General features: G+C 57.9%; 1 non-coding gene across 1 annotated transcript; it reads left to right on the forward strand.

Moving 5' to 3' along the window:
• Nucleotides 1-21765: 21765 nt before the first annotated feature.
• On the forward strand, nucleotides 21766-21850 carry TRNAQ-UUG (transfer RNA glutamine (anticodon UUG)). The gene has a single exon. It is a non-coding gene; the product is annotated as a tRNA-Gln (tRNA).
• Nucleotides 21851-22266: the final 416 nt, after the last annotated feature.

The following is a 22266-nucleotide window of genomic DNA, read 5'->3' on the forward strand; positions in this document are numbered from 1 at the left end:
CTCTCCTCATTGGCCCACACTCGTCATGTCACTCAGCACAGTCCATAAACCACATTATTTTGTCGACACGTCTTTCTTCACAAGGCGAAAGAACAAATCCTTTGAGATTTCCCCGAGACCAGCTGGAAAATCTCAAGGTCAGTTTGAGATCAAAATTCCACTTAGGATTTGATTTGGGGACGTTGTCAAAGATGCCAAAAGCTCCCAACACTTGCTTAAATAGGAGCACGGGTCACCGCAGAGCAATACTTAGCCTCTGGTAAATCATGAAAAACGAACGCGGTTCACGTAAAGCACGAAAATTATTCTGATAAGACACAGACTCTGCCTCCTCGGGAGCTTAACTCAAAGGTAATGAAAAACCCTCTCAGAATCGCCTCTGAAGAACTGACAATAATCCAAGAGCACATTGTTGTAACGGAGAGAAAACCAAGCCCACTCTCCCCATCAGTCTACGACTGAGCTCATGTTTTGAAAGCCTCGTAAACAAATCCGTTCACTCTCAGCCGGCTTGACCACACGCACAATTCCTCCGCCACAAATGCCTACCACGTCTATACCAGGCGGGTCTTTCTTCTTGGGAAGCAGCCGGTCACGTTCCTTGAGGACAAAGCTCGGTTCTTCCCTGAACAAAAACGCGTCCCTGGTACCTCGTGTGTTTCCTTATCACACACACTTCCTGCCCTCCTTGCGTACGAGGTTGTTTCTCTGATTATTTTTGGCCGTTTCTGTTACCGACGTCGACTATAACTTTTCACCGTCGGCGCCCTTTCTGTGATGGAGACAGCCTGGCAATGGGCACTCGTCACACACCGGCGTTCCGTACCTCCTTCCAGTCTTATTTTTCAAGGTGGCAAAACGCACGCGTTTGCGAACAGACTCCCTCTATCGCGTCAACACAAGGAACCCTAACCGTACAACCTCAAACTCGGGCTTGGTGATGAACGTTCTGTGTGTCCTCTTACGGAGAAGGACCCATGTGATTTGGGGTGGACAAAGCCGGCCGTCAGGTCAAGGGTGTTAACTGTTTTTACAGCCAGTGCATTTGGGCAAAGTATCACAAAGCCAAAACTTAAGAAGTGAAACACAACAGGGGGGTTTTGCGTTTGTTTTTCCACGCTGCTTGATACACACGAAGTAATGGAGATGAAGCGGCCCATTTTTATGAAGCCTGTGCATTTGTTCTTAGGCTGAATTAACAGTTTTTGTGATGTGGGGCGCCTGGGTGGCTCAGTCGGTTGAGCGTCCGACTCCTGATTCCGGCCCACGTCATGATCTCGCAGCCTGTGAGACTGAGCCCCACGTCAGGGTCTCTGCCGACGGCACAGGGCCTGCTTGGGCTCCTCTCTCCCTCTCTCTCTGCCCCTCCCCTGCTAACACACTCTTGCTCTCTCTTTCAAATTAAATAAATTATAAAAAAAATTTAATAGTGATCTTTATAATGTCAAACATCTGGCAGATCAGAGATTATACTACCACATTTTGACTAGTAAACCCAAGGAGACTAAAACCGTACGTCCCTATGATACGTGATGCTGATGATTCAGATAACCCAGACAATTTAATTCTTATTAAACCAGAAACACGAAACTAACCTTATTTACCAAAGATTTACCCAAGTCACAGAAACTTGAAAAGCATTTAAGTTAGTGTTTCCATTTCTGGGAATTTTAAGAATATTTAATTTATATGTAAATGCTTACTTATCTCTAAGTCAATTGAAATAGAGCCCTTTTACGGGATTTTCTGAATTAATTTGGCAGTTCTATCCGCGGGCAGGAAAATACCACATATACATAGCGCAGGTGTGCAGAAGGAGACCTCAGAGCTCCCCTTCTGCGAGTTTGGACGGGAGTTGGGGTCACACAGCAGTGAAAAACTCACTGGTTTAGTTCCGCTTTGTGGTTTCACCCAAATCGTGCTTCCGGCAGCTGGGACAAGTCAAGGTTCCCCGCTTAGGGGGGCGAATGCTCTTTACCAACACGCGTGCAGGGTTGAGGGGTGACCGGGTGACTCCTGGGCCACAGACGACATCCCAGCCCCGGGGAAGGGCCTCGCCAAGGGCAGCCTGGTCCTCGGGGCTCCTCCCCTCGTCTCCAGGCCCGATGCCCACCCAGAGTCTCCTCGGGAAGCCCCAGGATTCGGAGACAAGAGACTTGAAGGTTCTCTTACAGCCTCACGAAGACTCCTCCAGCTGGGAGGGGCGTCTGGGGACTCTGGGGACGTGAGCCCACAGAGCTCACCTGAGTGGATAAAGCACACTGTCTGTTTCAGTTGCTTGGTTTCTCCTCTCTGTGGCCTGGAGTGGTTGCTCTCGGGGTCCCGAGTCCCATGAGAGCCCCACGGAGGGCGGGCAGCCTAACGCTTTCGTGACTGTGACAGCTAAGCTGGAACAGGAAGGGAAAGCCCCCTGGACGTGAGGACAGGCCCCGGGAGGTCAGCAGGACTCCCAGCCAGAGCCTGCCTGTGCGGCCAGGGCGGACCCTGGAGGGAAGCGGGGGTCCCTGCCCCACTGCCTTCTCGCCAGCCCCCTCTGGGGAATCTGGCCACACCCTCTGCCTGGCTGCCCTTGAGAACCCAGAAGAGCCACCCCATGTGTGACCGCCTTGCCACCTGTCCCAGGGCAGACCCCACAGTGAGAAAGAGACAGACCGCCCCCTGCCCTGGGGTGAGGAGGGGAGGGACCGACCTCATGTCACATCGGGTGCACGTCTGGTAGGGCTCTCAGAGCTGACACTCCCAGATGACACTCAGTGACAATCGCCTACATTCTGTGCTCGTGTCAGGCTGTGAACAGCTGTCACCTTGGCAAGGCCTTCGTCCAGCTACCGTTCCTTATGAGTACCTACCACGTGCCAGGCCCAGGGACAGGCACGGGGACCTGCCTGGGGGAGCGCCAGGAATCCCAGCAAAGGGACATGTTGGTGAATGAGAGGCAGTGCCCAAGTGACATTTGAGGACAGCAGGGGTGACGGGAGATGGTCTGCAGGGTGAAACGGGCAGGAACTGGTGGTGGCAGTGGGTGCTGAAGGGTTTCCTGAGGCAAGGACAGCGGGCCCAGCCCCGCGCAGGAAACATCTCCCCGAAACTTCCAGGAAGCTTCCAGAATGCAGACCGGGGCCCCTGAACCCCACCCCACCCTGGCCTCCCTGGCCGCCGTGGCCGCCGGGAGCCAGGAAGAGCTTGGGGCTCCGCATTTCCTCTGAGCTCGGGCCCACTGGGAATTTTCAAAAATGCCTTTGAAATAACTACAAAGAAACGTGGGTGGAGATTCGCCCGGCCCCTGCGTGGACAAGGGCTTCCTGTGTGCAGAGGAGGAAACACAGAGCGTGCTGTCTGATAACATAAATTACATTTCCGTGTGTCACACGGCATAACCAGAGCTGCACGGCACAGCAAGGCCAGGAGAGCTTTTTATCAATTATAACAGTGCTAATTTCCAGTTATGTCAGGAGCTCCCGCAAACTGATAACAAAAATACTAAGCCCCATGCTGAACGCTGAGCAAAACACATGAAAAGAGACTCCACAAAGCAGGAATTCGGGACGCCAGACACACACGGAGATAAGTCCATTACCTTCCCCAGCAACGAAGGAGATCGCAGCGGAGGCGGCACTCGATGCCCTGTTCTTCTCGGTCAGCGTTGCGCCATTAACTGTTGCGCTGGGAGCCGGCGAGCCGGGTCCGCCTGGCGGGCGTGGACCGGACTCTCCCCTGAGCCACTGACCGTTCACACTCGAAGTGACGGAAGGGCTGACCTGGTCATCGCACCCCAAAGGGTCTGTCGGGGGATGCGAGCCTGAGCGCAAACAAGGCCTTGGGGCAAATCGCCCGTGGGCTTCCTGATGCCGAGGGGCACGTGGGCGCAGCCCAGCACCCAGGCGCGGGCGCCGTCGGGGAAGCAGCGGACGTGGGGGATTCCGAGCACGGCCCCGGTAACCACAGCCAGCGCGGAGCGACCCAAGTGCCCCCCGACTGACCGACGGGCAAACGAAACGTGGCATTTGTACCGTGACATCTCGCTCAGCCTGATAAAGGGCGGACACGGACGGGGCTGGGCCTCGGGGACACGGTGCCAGTGAGGTGGCCCGTCACAGAAGGAACACGACTGCCGGACCGCACTCCCACGAGGGCCCCGGAGTCCTCGCGCTCAGAGGGACGGAGCGGGCCGTGGGGCCGGCGGCGGCGAGAGGGGCGTCCCTGTGTCGTGGGGCAGAGTGTCAGTTTGGGGAGAGGAGAAAGTTCGGGAGGCGGGCGGAGGTGATGGTGGCACAACACAGAATGTGCTCCGTGCGCGGGGCCGCGGGCCGGGAAGGGGTTAGGACGGGACGTTGTATGTTATCTGTGTTCTTCCACAAGGAAGAAGGAAGGACGGAGGGAGGGAGGAGGGAGGGGAGGGAGGGGGCAGCGTCCAGCCTGCTGCTGGCCTCAGTAGAACCCAGGGGGGCCCGCCGGGAAGGTACGTAGAGTCTTCTCCTGGCCCCTGACCCTGACTTGCTCAGCGACCTTGGGCAAGCCCTTCTCACGCCCCTCCCAGCTCTCAGCTTCTGACCAAAGTCTCTAATGTCCACGATTTGCATTTCGGCGAGAACAGACCCCTCAGCCACACGCCTCAGGCTGGAGAGCACATCTCAGTCCGGCCCTGGGTGACGGGCACGCGCTGTGTCACGGCAGCCGAGGAAAGGACGATGCTGGTGGAGCTCACAGAGGACCAGCGTCCCCGGCTCCGTGCAGGACCCAGCGGGGCCTGCCGCCCCCCTGCCAGGCTCTCACCGGTAGGACCCTCCAAGGACCCTGGGCCACCCGTCGTGGGTATGTCCTGGGCACCTTCCGGCTTCCTCTGACTTCGCGGGTCGGCCACACGCTGCGCAGGACTTTGTACAAGCAGGAAAGAGGCAGCACTCGGCCAGCAGTGGGGATCTCCCCACTGAGCAGGGTCTCCTGCTCGCGACCACGTCTCGGAAGGGCTCCCGTCGGCTCTGTCAGGAGCTCCTGCCGCTCTGGGCCCCTCCGTGTCCTCGGGGTCCCACTGGGGTCCTCAATAGTCCAGGTATCTGTGTGCAAAAGGACAAGGTCTGTGAGCGGAGGGCAGAGGGCGGGCGGTGAGAGTCCACAATCCAAAGGCCTCAGCGGCCGAGGGATGGAGGGCAATCCCGGCGGGCAGAGGGTGGTGGCCTGGAGAGGGTGGAAAAGAGAGGCGGCCCCGTGTGGAGAGGGTTGCCCCACGGTCTCGGTGAGGGCCGGAGAGAGGCGTAGGCCCCCAGTTTGGGTTTGGGTGGGTTTGCTGGCCAACGGCCGGGACCTGCTGCAGGACGTCCGCTCGCCCACCCCGGGAGCCGGGGGCCTGGGCGCCCCCTGGGGCTCCTGCTGCGGGACGCGGGCGCTGGGAGCCCGCCTATGGACCAGGCTGCGCAGGCCCCGCTCTGGGCCTTGGGAAGGTCCCCCCACGGCACTGATGGATGCATCTGAACACGGTGCTCGGAGCACAGGGGACCGCCTGGCCACTGCATTGCCACCAGGGCCAGAGGCCGGCTTGACGAACGGCGGCACGTGTCTTGTCTACCACGGCGATGGACTCCGCGGTGGCAGCGAGGACGCCGAGAGCAAGTGCAATTACGTGGGACATCTCAGAACGCGGAGCAACAAGGCGGAGGCAACAATTTCACGGAACTTCACCGCATTCGGCCCAACGTGTCCCGTCCAAATGTCAGTCACTCTGCCAGACAAAGGAAATGTCCCTCCACGTCCGGAAAAACCAGCTTTTTTGTTGAGGAATCGGGGCCAGCCGAGGCTGGCTTAGAGCCGGATGGCTTTACCAGCCCCCCACGTGGCAGCCAGCCTGGGCCCCCCAGGCGCACGGAGCCTCCCTCGCACCTCCCACCAGCAGAGGAACGGTCACCGGCAGACGCCGTCTCTGCCCCAGGCACTCGGCGCCCGGAAGAAGAGTCTCTGGAAGGAACTGAGGCCCCGGGTCTTCTCCCAGGCCCGGAAGCAGCAGATCTCTGCAGGGACCCGCGGGAGCCAGGAGCCAGATGCCCTTGGAGGGGCAGCCCGCACCGGGACAGCCAGCCCCATTACTGCCACGCTCCTCCCAGGAGGGAGGCCTGGAGGTGGGGGTGGCCTCTGGGGCCAGCTCTGCCCGTGGCAGCTCCTGAGCCCTGGTCTTCAGGCTCCTCACTTGTTCAGCAAAGACTGGGCCACTGTGTCCAGAAAGGACGTCCTAAGGCTCTAAGCCCGGACCCAACAGCCGACAGGCTCAGCCCCACAGTCCAGGCGCCAAGACCCAAACAGTGAAACCGGGGAGGTTGAAGCAGACAGGAGGGGGCGGCCCAGAGCGCAGGGCGCAGGGCTGGCACCGGCATTCAAGGCCCCAGGGGTGACCCGGTTTCTCCATCTGGGCAGTGGACACAGTGTTCTTTGCTCCAAGCTGTGGTCAGTGAAGTAAGGGAAGAGCCGGGGGGCCCACCGTGCACGAGTCCCCCACGCCGCTCCAGGGCCCGGAGGAGCCCACGGGGCAGTGGTCACCAAGGCTCTCCCTCCCCTGCCCCTGATGCCCAAAGCGAGTCACGCAGTCGGCCTGGGCGGGAGGAGTGCCAGGCAGGCCCAGTCGCCGGGACGCGGGTGCCCGGAGAGGAGGCCCGAGTCCACAGACACGTGTGGCCCATCGCCGACGCACAGGAGCGCGGAGATGTGTCCACACCGAGGGTGTGACGTGTGTGAAGCCTGTGGAGCCACTAGGTGGAGGTGACATCTTCGCCCCGACACACCCCCAGCCCGCGAACGTGGCGTCTCTATTTAGGGTTCCTTTATTCCTTCCATCGGCAGGGCGTCCTTTGCGACACGCCAGCCTCATTTCAGTGATGTTCAGGAAAATTGCAGAAAATCTAGTTTTTCTGTGATGTAATAATCAGGAACCGAATTCTGAATACGATTGAGGGACAAGGCGGGGCCTCGACACAGCCAGCCTTGCTCGGCCACAGGCTGTGCCCGACACTGTTATCAGGGCTTGACCGTGGCGTGAGAGCCACTGTGGTCCCCGTCCACACCCTCCCCCATCCCTGACCCCCCAGCCACCCCCACCCACCCACCTCCACGGGTCCCCTGGCAAACACGGGCAAGGCGACCTGTGAATGGCCTGATGGGAGACCCACGCCAGCCCTTTGCAGGGAGGGGGGACAGAGCCACACGGGCCTCCCCTTGCACCTGCCCCCCGTACAAGACCGTCCCTGGGTTCTGGGACCCGAGGAAACCCCGCTGTGGAGGGCAGAGGTGACCAGACTGGTGGCCACGTGGAATGGTGTTGCCAGAGGGGGCCAGGGTCCCTGCAGTCCTCACAAGCCCTAGAGGCAGGCCCAGAAGGTGACCAGCGGCCTCTCACCGGGGGACACTGCTGAACTTCCCTGTCTGTCAACCCCACACACAGCCACCAAGGGGCAGGGCCGGGCCTGGGTGCCGACCAGCCGCAGACCTGGTGCTTCGGGGGAACCGGGGGGCCGGGCTTGGGTCCCAGCTCTGACACTACTTTGCCATTTGCCCTTGGATGTGTCCCTCTGACCCTGTGAGCCTCAGTCTCCTCTTCCGTAATCCTGGATGGGAGGGGGCCCCTTCTGGCTTCCAAACTGCCCAAGTGCCCACTGCAGAGTGCCCTGGGGGTTCCAGCTCTGGGGGCCTGGGGAGCCGGGCTCCCGAGGGAAATCCGATGCACTGTTTCTGGGGCACCTGGGTCATGGGGAGTACTCCCTAGGTCACCACGCCGGCTCCAGCTGGCTGCGTCGGTAATTTTCGGGTCTGCAGAGAGCAAATCGCCCTGATGCGGCCCAGCCACCAGATTTCCGGGACCCTCGCTCCTCCTGGCTGTTCCAGCGACAGCTTTCCCTCGGGGAACAAACGCACGCGCACACAGTGTCCGTGAGGGTCCCGTACAGCGAGCAGATAGCAGGGAGAGAGGGGCCTCGATCACCAGCATGCTTGCAGGGTGCCGGCCACGGCTGCACCCCTGTCTCTTGGAGGCGGGAAACCCGGGAGGAGCCAGGCCCGGGGAAGTCTCGCAAGGACAGCCCGTCGGCCCCTGGACCAGCACCTGAGCCGAGGCTCCGCCCTTCCGCTCACCGCTTTCCCTCACAGCCCATCTGTCCCCCGCCCGTTCGCGTTCACAATGCAGACCCTGCGTCCCGCGTCCCACACCTCCTAGGTGACTGTGTGTGGAAAGGGGACCCTTAGGGAGGTGACAAAGGTAAACTGAGGTCCTGTGCGTGGCCCTAAATAATCTGACTTGAGTGCTTCTAAGAAGAGGAGACGAGGACGCAGACACGCAGCAGAGAATGACCACGTGAGGACACGGGGAGGGGACGCCGACCACACACCAAGGAGAGGCCTCAGGAGGACCAGGCCTGCTGACACTGTGACCTCGGACTTGAGCTGCCCGGCCGCCCAGTGGTACCTGTCGCAGCAGCCGGCCCACAGGGAGACGGGTGGGTGCCTCTGCAGGCCGGCGATCTGTGGGACGCCCCTCCCCGGAGCCACCCCTTGGCAGGGGCCCGCGTCACCCCGTCCTCCCACGCAGCCCCGTTGTCACTGCTTTCTTTAAGAACTGTCAGAACCCCCCGGGTCTCTGGTTACCAGAGTGGGGAGTTTGTTTCCTAAGAGAGCTGAGAACTCAGACGCCCAGCTGGGGTTGGAGGGCACGGTGACGGTGACGTGGGAACCGAGTCATGGGCCAGCCGTGTGTCCCTGCCAGACGGCCCCGGGAGCCACACGGACGGGGGCAGGTGGCCCACGCCTGTGCTCGTGCACCAGTGACCACACGCACGGCCGGTGCGGGTCCTTCCAAGTGGAGGCAAGGAGCGCACACGGGCCCCGGCCGTGCGCCGGGCCCGGGTTAGTCTCTTGGACATTTTGCTCCCTCGTCCGTTTCTGTGAGTTACACGCCAGCATCTCATTTTACGGACCAGGAAACCACACGGAAGCTGTAATTGGGCCAAAACCAACGGGTCGCGAAGTAGCCAAATATAATTTAGCCAAAAACAAGTTAATCACCATAATAATATGTCAGGAGCTATTTGGTTAAAAGGCATATCTGCTGTCACTGACCGAGGACGCGTGACGTTCGGTGAGTTAGGAGTCAGCTCTGTAAGGTTTAACAAGCCCCGCGTTTCCCCAATTCCTCCGCGCTCCGTGTGATGGGGAACGTGGAAACCCTAATTGGTTTAAGGAGCTAAATATCGGGTTTTATTTCATATTTCCTGTTGGACAAGCTACAGGCGCTTCCCGCAAAAAGCTCGGAAAATATGGGCAAAGAATAAAGAGCTTCAGGGTCGCCGTGTTTTCACTGTGCAGAGACTCCCAGACGCTTTAGGGAGAGGGAACGAGAGATATTCTCTAGGCGACCATGGCTTACTCAGGGTCCAACAAGTGGGGGATGGCTCGGAGTCTGAACGCTTGGTTTGGACGGACTGCTTTCAGCCAGACTCCGCCACCCGTCCCAGGGCACTGCCTGGCCCCCCGCCAAGGCGCCTCCGAGGGGCACGATGCCATGGATGGGACCCCACCCCCTGCGCAGGAGAGTTCTCAGATACCCCTGAAGGTAGCATTGGCTTCAGGAGGCCCTGGGCGAACCCTGGCTCCCAGAACTTACTGGCTGGCTGCCCTGGGTCACCCAGATTCTCCTGCCCCAGGCCCTTTGTCTGAAACGGCCATAACAGCCCCCACCTCCGTGGGCACCGGGAGGGTAAGCAAAACACCGCGTGTGCGGGCTTCCTGGGGCTGTGTGACAGGAAGCGCGGCAGACAGAGCATCATAAACACAGGCGTGTACTGTCCCACAGGGCAGGGGACGGAATTCCCAGGTCAGGGCGCTGGCCAGATGAGCTCCTCTGGGCGCCGTGAGGTTGAGTCCACTCCCTGGCCGCAGACGGCCGTCTTCCCCATGTCCACACCCACTTCTGTGTGTGCCTGTGTCCAAACCCCCTGTCTTATAAGGACACGAGTCACACAACCAATGACCCTATTTTAACTGAACAACACTCTCTCCAAATTCGGTCATATGCTGAGGTGCTGGGGCAGCATTCCAGCCTGTGGACTTGGGGACATACTTCAGCCCATAACAACACATGTTGGGGACATGATGGGCCACCCTTGGCCTCACTCCTGTCAGACATCTGCCGGATGGGCTGTCCTTGGGGCCACGCAGCTGGCAGGATCAGTATTTCAGCTGGAGGGGAGGGGGTGTCTGTGGGGCCAGGACCCCAACACATGGCCGGGACATTCCAAGAAGGCACTGGGCTCCTTCTGGAGGCCGGGGCTGATGTGAGCTGTGACCAGGGTGGTCCATCCCCCAGCCATAAGGAGTCATGGGCAGAGACGGTCACACCTGACTCTCACCCAGAATTGCCGTTGACCAGAGGGAGCCGCCCCTCCAACGAAAGGCCCCTTGCTGGGTGGCTTGCACCCAGACACAGGCCAAGGGCCTCACCCTCCGGCTTCAATTCGAACAGTGCTAAAGGGTCATCGTAGACTCTTCAACTGGCGGAGGCCTGTTGTGACCACACGGCCACCAGGCCTCCCCTCTGCCCAGCCCAGCTCCCTCACCTGTCACAGGTGCCGAATACAAGTATTCCACCTCCAGCCGCCTACAGACACACCCGCCACGTCCAGGAGAGGCATCCTATCACAACCGGCACCAGAGCTGGGCCCGGCAAGCACGCCCTGGATAAGACTTTGCAGGTGGATCACCTACGGGGACCTGGCGGTGAGTACCCCATCCTCGCGAGGGATGAGCCCACACGGACCCCATGCTCACCCCGGTGCATTGAGCAGTGTTCCCCAGATTGCACGTTTACCCAAACCTCAGAATGTCACCTCATTTGGAAATATGGTCTCTGCACATGTCGGTCAAAATGGGGTCATCCTGGATTCGCGAGAGTACGACGCACCAGAAAATACCGGGCCCTGTGTCTACAAGCCCCTCCAGCGTCTGGCAAGGCAAGGCCACCCGTCACACCCCGTCCTCGGGAACTTGCCAACACAACGAGAGAAGAGAAAGAGTGTAGAATAAGAACGAGAATGAAACAGACAAAACGTCCTTGTTTGTAGCAACATGACTGTCTTTGTAGAAAATACCAGCCCGTCCAGACAACCCAACAGGACAGCTCAGCCTCGTTCCCACGTCCCGAATTGAAATACCAAAGTCAAAGGTGTTCTTTTATGACAGCAATCACCAGTTAAAAAACATGATTTGGGGGGGGCACCTCGGTGACTCATTCGTTGAGCGTCCGACTCCGGCTCAGGTTGTGATCTCACGGTTCGGGGGTTCGAGCCCCGCGTCGGGCTCTGTGCTGACAGCTCGGAGCTTGGAGCCTGCTTCGGATTCTGTGTCTCCCTCTCTCTCTGCCCTGCCCCTGCTCACGCTCTGTCTCTGTCTCTCTCTCTCTCTGTCTTCCAAAAATAAATAAGCATTAAAAAAGCGGTTTTTTTTAAACATGAATTTTAAAAGTCTCCAGCAGAGACACAAACCTGAAGCCGGCAGGAATCACAGTGAGACGCGCACGTCCTCCGCGGGGAAGAAGACGCGACGGAGGCACGGGGTCCAGTCAAGCAGGAGGTGCCGCTCCAGCAAGGGTGAGACACGCCCCAGGATCTCAGGGCTGTGCCAGCAACGGCGTGCTCGGAGCTGTGTTGGCGAGTGTTCGTCAACGGGCCCTACAGCACCACTTAAAGTTTTTAAATAAGATGAAAATCCCTGCTCGTCAGGGAAAAATGGAAATATTGATTTATTGTGTTTACAGATTTCTGTGGTGCAAACACGCCCGTTATGGTGCATTTCAAGGGAACAACGTGAATTAAAGCGGCTTGCAAAGTTCCAGAAGACGTAGCACAGGCCTTTGCGAGCCAGTGCCAACGCACCCTGCACACCACTGGGGGGCCGCCCACCCTTCCCGTCCGCCTGGGTTGGCGGGAGGCCCCGGACCACAGAGCAGGCAGCATCTCTAGCATGGAGGCCACTCTGCAATGACATGCCCCGCCCCAGAAGCGCCACGTCCCTGCCGCTCACGCTCAGAGGCAGTCGTGGGACCACCCCCCCCGCAGGGCAGGAAGTGCCATGTGCCTGTTTCCAGAAGGTGAGCGACCTCTGCATGCTCGGTGCACAGCGCCAATGACTACCACCTACGCCGTGTCCGTTAACGAGAAGACTCCATCCCATCATGATGTGAATTTCCCCCCAAGTAGTCTTTAAAGTCATTACATTCCAATCAAATTTCAATAGGGCGTTTTATGGAACTACTAGAGAATCAGAAAATTAACAAGGAAAAATAAAGGGTCTAGAACAGCCAAGATTCAGAAGGTCAACGTGTCCGTTCTGGACTCAACGGTCGGCAAGGGCCAAGAGCGGAGTCTTCGTATCCCCGGTGCCAAGATGGAAACGGGCGATGGGGTCGAGGGGACGCCCGGCCAGGTCTGTCTGCACCTGCAGAGCTGGGTAAGTGTCAGAGGCGGGGTGCAATCAACGTGGAATATTCGTAGGAAGTGGCTCTCCATAATAAGATAAAGTTACCTCCTTACTTCATACCATGCACAGAAATAAATCCCAGGGGGAGTAAATCCCTAGTGTAAAGTAAACTTTACGGAGAGAATACTAGATCATATCTTCCTACACCTGAGATAGGAAAGGGTTAATTCAACTAGAGTCAAAAGGCCCATGACCTTCAATAAAGAGTCATTTTGACTCAGTGAAAACTAAAACGTCTTCTACGACAAAAACGCTGCAAGCAAAGGAAAAATACAGGAAAAGATACGTGCAGTGCGCACAGCTGACGAGAGATTAGCGAGGAGTAGACGGAGCGAACTCCTGCTCCTCGGTTAGGAAAAGCCAATCAGTCTAGAAGCAGGAAGGTGGGAGGGCAAAGCCCGTAACCGCTCACACAAGAGGACCCGTGAACGGCCAATACCTACATTTTTAAGCGTTCAGCCTCACTGCTAATCAAGGAAACACGGTTAAAAGAAGGGTCACTCACCCTTTAACGCCCACACATCGAGCAGAATCTGTCAGCTGATGATGTCAGTGCTTAGTGAGGAAGATGGGGCGGGGGGTCCCTGCAGCCACCTCGGTGAGCCATTTGGTGACATTCATGACGCTGGTGCATGGGCTCTCCCACCCAGGGTACCTTCCACCGCAAGCCATACGCTTAGAGAAGGCCACCCAGACGCACACAGTGACACCCAAGGAAGCGTTACAAGGAGAAAAACAGAGGAGGCAGGAAGCAAGACCCCCAGGGACGCGGGAAGCAGGGCCTGGTTCCCCAAGATGGAACTGACATCCCACGAGAGGCTCTGTGGCCAAAGCCGGGGCCGGGGTGCAGCTCTAGAGAGGCTTCAGGGAGGGCGGTGACCGGATCGCTGTCCCTGGGGGTCGCGCCCTCCCTTTGCCGTGTGACGTTGCGGTGGCTGGCACCTAGGACTCGGACGCACCTCAAAGTTTGCGTTGTCAGCGGGATGCAAGAGGACAGTCTGGAAGAGTCTTGAGAAGCGTTTGCACAGTTTGGCTGGGCCTCTCGTGTTTCTGTCATTGGCCACGGAAGACGATGCCTCGGTAGCTGCTATTTCTAGAAGGAGGGACACGGTGAGGGCTGACCCGTGCCTGGCTGACCCCAGCCAGACCCAGCAGAGCACAGACGCCCCCTAGCCCCGTGAGCAAGAAGGGTGTGTGACATCGTGGGGCACGGGGACCCCCGTGTGCGCTACACAGGGCCACAGCCCTAGCAGCTCACAGATGCAGGCAAGGAGGCCAGCTCGGGCGCGGGTCTGGCGGAGGAACAGCGGTTCTCGTGCTGACGCAGAAAGCTCGCCCCTGGACCGTGACCGCTGCGCGGGTCCCAAGAGCTGCCTCACCGACCCGGCGCTCCGGTAACACGACACTGGCAGTGAGCTCTAAGACGGGGCAGGGATATGGGGAGGGGAGCCCAGAAACGGAATGAGCTGCCGGTTACGCTCAGGTGGGTGATAAAGATAAAAAGACAGCGCCCGAAGGACAGGTTCGCGGCAGCTTCGTGACCTAAGTGCCGTCACAGCGTCGCCTGCGAGGGCGGAGATCCAGGCGCTTTATTTAGCATTGTCGTAGTTCATACCTAGCAGCTCCTGGGCCCTGTAGCTAAATTCTTAGAGTGTTTCTGCAGCTTAAGTATTCCCCTCCTGCTTGTCGCTTTTGGGTCTAAAATAAACATGTGCCCCGAAGATAAAGGAAGAAATCCAAAGCTGAGTCTAATTATATATTAATAGCACAAAAATGCACAAGCTGAGGGCAAAAATAAATAAGTGGGAAGAGAAACCACGTAAAAAAAAAAAAAAAAAAAGAAGAAGAAGAAAGAAAGCTGTAGTGTGAAGGAAGGCTCGAGGTCTGAGGCTCAAGTCCTGCTCCAGCCCTGGCGGCCACTCCCTGAGCCAGCCCTTCTCCTGACTCGGTTTCCCCACCTGTCACAGGTCTGGATGGCGTCCATGGTCTCGGACGCTGAGAGAGACACTCAGCCTCTGCACCTGTCGTGCAGCTCAAGGCACAGGGGAAACCAGAGAGGGCGTGGGAGTCACCCAGCAGTGAGCTCCCCGCGGAACGCCTCGTCCTCTGGACCTTATGCTTCGGCAAAACTGGCTTGGCCTCCAAGGATGAGGCCTCTCCTCTTATATCCCCAAAGTCTCCCATTCTGGTCTCAGGTCACGTCCTGCCTCCCCCACGAGCCTCTGCGTGTACCTCCTGTCCCTTCTGGCCACCCCATGCCGGAGCAGGCAACCTTGACCCACATTTGGAAAACTCACTGCCTCTGGCAGCAGGAAACCAGACCCTGATACTTACTGCCGGGGGTGTGAACTCTGACCTCTGAACCCCACGGCCTGAGTCACCTTTGTCCCCTGCACTGAGATGCTTGCAGCTGTCATTTGGGGGAAATGGTGCTGACCGGTTGCTATGGCAACCCACGGGCCTGATGCCTGTGGAAAAATACTTCGTAAACAGTAAAGCACTTTGCAAACGCGCACCCAGGACTGGCCAGGACGGAGTAATGGCACCACCTCAAAGAGAAAACAGGCAAAACAAGTAATTTTCGAGATACTGGACACCAGGGACCGAGGGACTGTGATCCCCAGAGATGGGAAAAGGGCAAGGCCGGTCCCGCTGCCGTGAGCAGGTGTCAGGCCGTGGCTCAGGGAGCGAGCCCAGGCTGACCTCGGGGCTCCGGGGATGAAGAGACAGAGCCAGGGGTCTGGGGGGACCCAGGAAAGAGCTGCACACAGAGAGAAGACCTCCAGCGACCTGCAGAGGCCCCCAGAGAGCAGGCAGACGGGGCATCCCCTCTCACGTAAAGAGACCAGCGGGGCCAGAGGAAGAGTGACCCAGGGGATCCGAGGCAAAGGTGTCTGCTGCTCACATAGCCCAGAGGGGGCCCCGCCCCAGCAGGCCAGATGGGTGGGCCTCGACCGTAAAATCCAACCTGAAAAATGGGCAAAGCATGAAACAGACATTTCACCCACGGACGAAAAGATGCTGGACGTCTCGGATCCTCCCGGGAAGGCAAATCAAAAGCACGACGAGATAACACACGCCTATTCAGAGGCTGCAGGAGCCCCGGCCGCCGGTGGGAATGCAGAGCCGTGTGGCTGCATGGGGGGTGGGGGTGGGGGGTCCGGTGGTGTCGGACCCAGTGATCACACGCTCACCGTATGGCCAAGTAATGCCACCCAGAAAATCCTAGGCGTCCACCAAAGTGAAGTGAAAACTTATGTCCCCACAAAGATGTGCACAGAAACGTTTATAGAAGCTTTTTCACAATCACCCCAAGCTGCGGTCAAGCCAGGCGCCCTTCCGGAACGGGATGGATACTCCACATGGCGCGTGTCCGTGCCGTGGAACACTGGTCAGCAACGAAAGCAACCGACTGGTGATCTGTGCAGCACCCTGACCCTTCAATGCATTTTTCTAAGAGGAAGAAGCCAGACCCAAAAGGCTACCGACGCCGTGATTCCATTTATAGGACTGTCTGGAAAAGACGGGACCAGGGAACAAGTGGCCTCGGGGACCGAGGGAGAGCGGGGGGGCCTCGGTGGCTGAGGAGCCGAGCTGCGCGAGGCAGCTGGACGAGGAGCCGCTCCGGACGGGACAGGGATGGCGGGTGCTTGGCTGGCGGCGTGGGCGAACCCCACGGAAATGCGTATCGCGAAGAGCGAACGTCACTGTGCCTCCGTGAAGTAAAAATAAGTGAGGGGGGCCGGGAGCCCCGGGACGGAATGCAGTGCAGGGAAGCGGAATCTAACGGTATCACAGGCTTAAGGCGTAACCTCACCGACACACGCAGCTCAAAGGAAGCCGTGATTTGGAACGGATTCTGGAAGACTAGAGGTCAAAGAACCGTACCTATACTCTGCGCTGGCGGTAAATTACTGAACACAGAAAGCACACATGGGGCTAACGGGGGCAGGTGGCCCACTGCCGGGGGTGGGGTTACCGGCAAGCAGGAGGGGAGGGCTGGGGTACACCCCGCGGGCCCGGCTCGGGGTCAGAGGCAGCGGATGCACTCGTATTTATTTTCCGGTAGACGCGCAGAGGCGCCCCCAGGACGGGGGACGGAAACGTTCACGCACATGGGGCGAAGCACACAAGTGCATCCCAGCTCTGCCCCCTGAGGACCCCCCGCTGCCCTGAGCACACCCGGGCCCCACCAGACACCAGCGCCAGCCCTCCCCAGATGGATCGTTCTGGAACTGGAGCGGAGGGAAAGTGAGATGCACCCGGGGCGTGTCGTGGTGCCTGGAAGCCAGTCTCAAGAAGGGGGGGACGTGGCCCACGGCCAGTGGACACCAACTGAGGCCAAGCCTGAACCCGGGGACCACAGCCGAGCGGTTTGAGCAACGAAGTAACCAGGACCCACGTGCAGGACGACCAGCCACGGGTCCGAGCCGACAGAGAGAAACGGTTGAATAAGGTGAGGGGGAGGGACAAATCTTCCTTGGAGAAGGGTTCCCAACGATACACGCAGAGGGAGCCCGAGAGCGGAAATCCCCCACTGACCTTCCCGGTGACAGTCCCTTCAGGCAGGGGACGCACTGACGGGCGTCAAAATCAGACGGCAAATGTTAAGAAGTTCTTCCAGAGTCTGTATCAGCTCCTGCAGATGCTGTAACCTGGGTCCACGAGCGAGCGCTTTGATGCACCTCCCCCCAGGGGGGTGGCGTGTCCGGCTCCCCCGGGACCAGGCTGGGCCTGAAAAACGCCAAGGACGCAGCCGGGACCCGGGAGCCTCTGGGTGCCCCGCGTGCCGGGCCAGGAAGGGCGACCAGCCCCGCACCGGTCCCTTAGACCGTGAGTCCGAAGGCAGCACCGTCCTTCTGGCAAACACACGCGGGGGCTGAGTGGCTGTGGGCAGAGATCAGAAGCGAGCCCTCATGCCAGGTCCCGCACCCCCTGTTTCTGTAAACACCGCTTCGATGGAACACAGCCACCCCCGTCCGTGTGCACACGGCCCGCGGACGGGGTGAGGTACGGCGGCCGAGCTGACGGCTGCCGCAGAGACCGTGTGGCCCACGACGCCTCAAGTATTTACCATCGAGACCCTGGCTCGTAAAGTGGAAATTAGGTGACACTGAGCCACTTTGGGGCCGGGAGCCGAGCAGCCCAGTCCCGCCTGCAAGCTTCCGGCTTCTCCCGGAGGCAACGTGTCGACAGGCCAGAGGGCCAAGGGCACAGATGGCATTACCTTATCTGCGGCTTTGACCCCAAACTGCGAGTCGGGGCTTTGGGGTGCACAGGGGACCCGGGGAGGGCCTCTCACCCAGTGTATGTGGTCTGTATTCACGCCAGGTGTTCACTCTTGGGTGTCGGGGCCCGAGGACGTGAGTCCCCACCCGGCAGGTGTTACCAGCAGCAGGTGGGCTGCTGAGGGGGGATGCTTGTTCGTCCGCTAAGCTGCCCTTGCCCACGCCCTCCTGGCCCCCAACACAATCACGCCCTTGGCCTTGGCCCATGTGGTTTCCTGGAGCCCCCCGCTGTCCACACCATCCCCCTCTGGGGAAGACAGGAGGCAGGAGAGGGAATGTCTTTCCCAGGACATCAGTGTGGGCCGTGGGGCAGCAGGGATTTAAGTGAAAGATCATTTCCCAAGCCCGCCATTCCAGGCACCCGGGTCTTGGGTGGCTTATAAGACCTTCCTGAAGCTTCCTTTCTATCACAAGTGGGTGATGCCGGGCGGGGGACACTCGGTGAGTCAGAGAACATTCCAGCCCTCTGCAGACAAGCGTGCCCTGCACAGTTCCACTCTCGGCTGCCCCAGCCAGCCCTTCCCTCTGTAGTGGATGAAGCCGCTGTCCCACGGCAGCCTTCGTTCAGATGCAGCAGACATCTTCTGGGTGGGCCAGACGTCTGGCCTCCACGGGGTTCTGATAAGGGACCCGTATGAGGTGAGGAAGGGAACCTGGCCGTCATAACACCTCACACCCCCCTGCCGGCCAGATGTGCAGACCCGGCTTCACCCACCAGGTCCCCCACTTTCTACTGCCCTACAACAATCACACAAGGCATTTAAAACCCACTTTATGGATGACGAGACCGAGGCTTGCAGTGACTGAGTCAAGGGAACCCGGATTCATGCACACGGTCTTCTCCCGGCACTGGCTTTCTCAAGGTGAGTCTCTGATGAATCAGTAATTCCAAGACACACGCCCAAAGGAAAGGAATTCCCGACCAAACACCCCTTGTGGCCCCTCCAGGAGTCACTGTGGACAGAGCCAACTCAAGGCTCTGAGAAGTCCTGCAGCCAAGAATTCTACTCACTTCTGTTTCAGCAGCGTTTTAACTTGGCTGGCCACAGGGCTGCTTTTTTTTAGTAACATCACTCGACACCCTGTAAGGCTTATCCTCCGGAACCCACCTCCATGAACCGCGTCCTAAAGCTTAACGTTGACCAACTAAGCCAGAGGGTTACTCGTTAATGCTCCACGAGCTACTGGGAGATCAGAGTTTTGGATTCCTTCTTGAATTTGTATCTTCATTCGGAAAATAAGAATCGACAGAGCAAGCTGTCAGGGATTTTCACGCTTCTGGGCCAGCGGAGCTTATCAGAACACGTCTCCACTCCAGTGGTGACACCCGTCCTTTCTCAAAGGCCACCTCACTCTTTTTTTTAATTTTTTAAAATGTTTTTATTATTTATTTTTGAGAAAGTGAGAGACAGAGCACGAGCAGGGGAGGGGCAGGGAGAGAGGGAGACACAGAATCGGAAGCAGGCTCCAGGCTCGGAGCTGTCAGCACAGAGCCCCATGTGGGGCTCGAACCCACGAACCGCGAGATCACGACCTGAGCCGAAGTCGGACGCTCAACAAACTGAGCCACCCTGGTGCCCCTCAAAAGCCACCTTTCTTTAATGACCACGGCAGGGGCCACCCTGACCCGCCCACTGCTTCCCTAGCTGCCCCTTTAGATGTGTGTGTATGTATAGCTGGCTCCTGATCAAACCAACACAAACGTGCGATTTACTCTTAATAGCAAAGGACAGAGGGACACAAAGCAAACAGACACCCCCTGCGGGACTCCCCCAGACACGTCCCCCGAGACAGCCGCTTTCATCCACCTGGGGACGTGATGCTCCTCGTGGCCAGTGCTGGAACTCTAAGTCACAAGCTCTTACTTTGGTGTTTTTCACTTGCTAATCATTTCATTGTCGACTGACTCCCAGGGACGTCCGATTCCAGCTCAGGGATGGAGAGGGCAGGAGAGCCGTCACTCCCGTTCCTACAACGAGGCAAACGCTGGAAAACGACAACGGCTTTGATCGAACCCGCCAGAGAACGGACGTCACAGGAAAATCGGGGACCCCGAAATCTGGGAAAGGCAGGTGGCTGCAGGGAGAAACAGGTCCCGAGGAGTGGCTGACACCACACAAGCGGCTGAAATGTTTACTCGTTTAGCCCCAGGAAGACCGAGTGGGGCTGCCAGGAACCCCTGGGGGCTGCACGCGGAGACAGGCTGCACCTCCTGTAGGATTTTCTTCCACAGACCCCACCGTGAGCTCACAAGGAAGACCTGTGACCTCCCCGAAAAGGCTTCCCCACCAGGGTGCCTGGAGGAAGACGTCTGCTCAGATTCACCTGTCCTACTTCTCCAACTGTGGGAGGAAGAGCCAGAAAAAATATCGTCACCAAGGGCACTGATGGAAACCCATTGTCACAGAGACAAGTAAAGAGGAAATGTGAACCTAATAGTCCCCAGCGCGTGAGGCGGGCAGGAACACGAGCTCTGACCAGAATTACCGCTGGGGGAGGGGCAGGAGCCCACGTGCAGCCCACACCCCTGGAATCTGCAGCCTGGGGTGCAAGGAGGGCAGGCATCGCCACGGAAAGCCCCAGAGCCAGCCGGCTCCTGACCAGATTAACAGCCCTCCAGGCTAAAGGCCCAACAGAGAAGCCAAGCCACACACACACCCCCGCCAAGCACGCAGATATTCACCTCCGTATCTCCCGCCCTAAACAACAGGCCCACCTTCCAACAAAACCTGGGAGGCGCACAGAGAGGCAAGACGAAACGTGCCCCCAAGGGACCCGGCAGTTGCCAGAACCGGACTCGGCTATGACACGGAGGCTGCAAGTCTCGGTCAGGGAAATCGGAACAACTATGACGCGTGTGGTCAAGGTTCTAACAGAAAAGGCACATACACCCCATGCAGACTCCGGTGGGTACTTCCAGAGGACCGCAGGAAATCCTAATTGAAACGCCAGAAATAGAACACTCCGTCACAGAGTTGGGGAGAGCTCTCGAGAGCCCCTTCAGGAGGCTTGACCCAGCCGAGAAAAGAATCTGTGAGCCTGAAAATACATCTACAGAAATTACCCAGCTGGGAACACAAAGGGCGGGGGGGGAGGGAGGAAGACAGAAAAGGGCGTCCGCGAGCCGTAGGAAAGCTCCAAGCGGTCTAACATACGTGAAATTAAAATGGCACAGGGGCAGAGAGGTGGCCGAGAAGTATTGGGGGGACAGCGGCCGAGAAATTAATGGTGAAAGACACAAATCACACATTCGAGGAGCTCCGAAAACACCCAGCGGGAGGAACCTCTCTTCTCCTTCCCCAAAACATTCAAACTTCCAAGTAGCAAAGCCAAGAAGCTCTTCAAGGCAGCCCAGGTGCGGGGAAACACGCGTAACCTACAGTGTCACCACGGCAGGGATCCTGTCGGCTCCTCATCGAGGTCGTGCGTGCGGCAGGACCGCGGGAGGCGGCTTTAAAGTGATGCGGGAAAGTCCTGTCGACCCCACGCTCTCAGGGAAAAACCTTCCCCAAGTGGTGCGCCTGCACGCGATAGGAATTTCAAACCCTGCTCGAATATTTGATCGCGTAAACGAAACAGTGTTAATTTTTCAGTGTGATACAGCTAAGTTTTTAAGTGTTTTAAATCCCTACCTGAAATGATTTGAAGTCATTATCTTTTACAGACACATTCTCAAATTTTATGGCAGATATTAAAAGACTTTCAGGAGGAATTGGCCGGGTGTCGAGGAAATAACATGGGCCGGGAGACGGTCACTGTTAGCCGGGGAAGATGGCTTTGCATCATCGTTATGTGAAACCCCAGCTTTGGAATCTTTGATTATATAAATGAATCAAGCTCATAAGACAAATAAAAGAGGGCTTGAGACTTTCTCAGACAAGTAAAACCTGGGGAAATTCATTGCTGACCAACCTAGTCTCCAAGAAATGTCCAAGGGAATCTTTCAGGCAAAAGGAATCTATCAGTCAGGGGCGCCTGGGTGGCTCAGTCGGTTAAGTGCCCGACTTTGGCTCGGGTCGTGATCTCACGGTTCGTGGGTTTGAGCCCCACGTCGGGCTCTGCGCTGACAGCTCTGAGCCTGGAGCCTGCTTTGGATTCTGTGTCTCCCTCTCTCTCTGCCCCTAACTCGCATTCTGTCTCTGTCTCTCTCAAAAGTAAATAAAAAATTTTTTAAAAAAGTAATCTATTGGCCAGAAACACGTATTTACAGAGAGAAACAAAGAGCATTGTTGGAGATGAAATTAATGAAGGTAAAATAAAATTCATTTTTTCTTTCATTCTAAGTGATCTAACGTAGGGGCAGGCAAAGGTAGGAAGATATTTTACGGTAAATGTTTTAGGTCAGGGAGCCACTGGTCTGTGGCACAGCCCAGCGGCAGTAAATACAGGAGCAGGAGAGCAGGACAGAGGGCAGCAAAGGGCGCGGCTGTGGACCAAGAAACCCTCGTCGACAAAACCAGGCTGCAGACCCTCA

This window comes from Panthera pardus, unplaced genomic scaffold (genome assembly GCF_024362965.1).
Source record: "Panthera pardus isolate Hobbes unplaced genomic scaffold, ASM2436296v1 HiC_scaffold_7, whole genome shotgun sequence".
NCBI classification, from domain to species: Eukaryota; Metazoa; Chordata; class Mammalia; order Carnivora; family Felidae; genus Panthera; species Panthera pardus.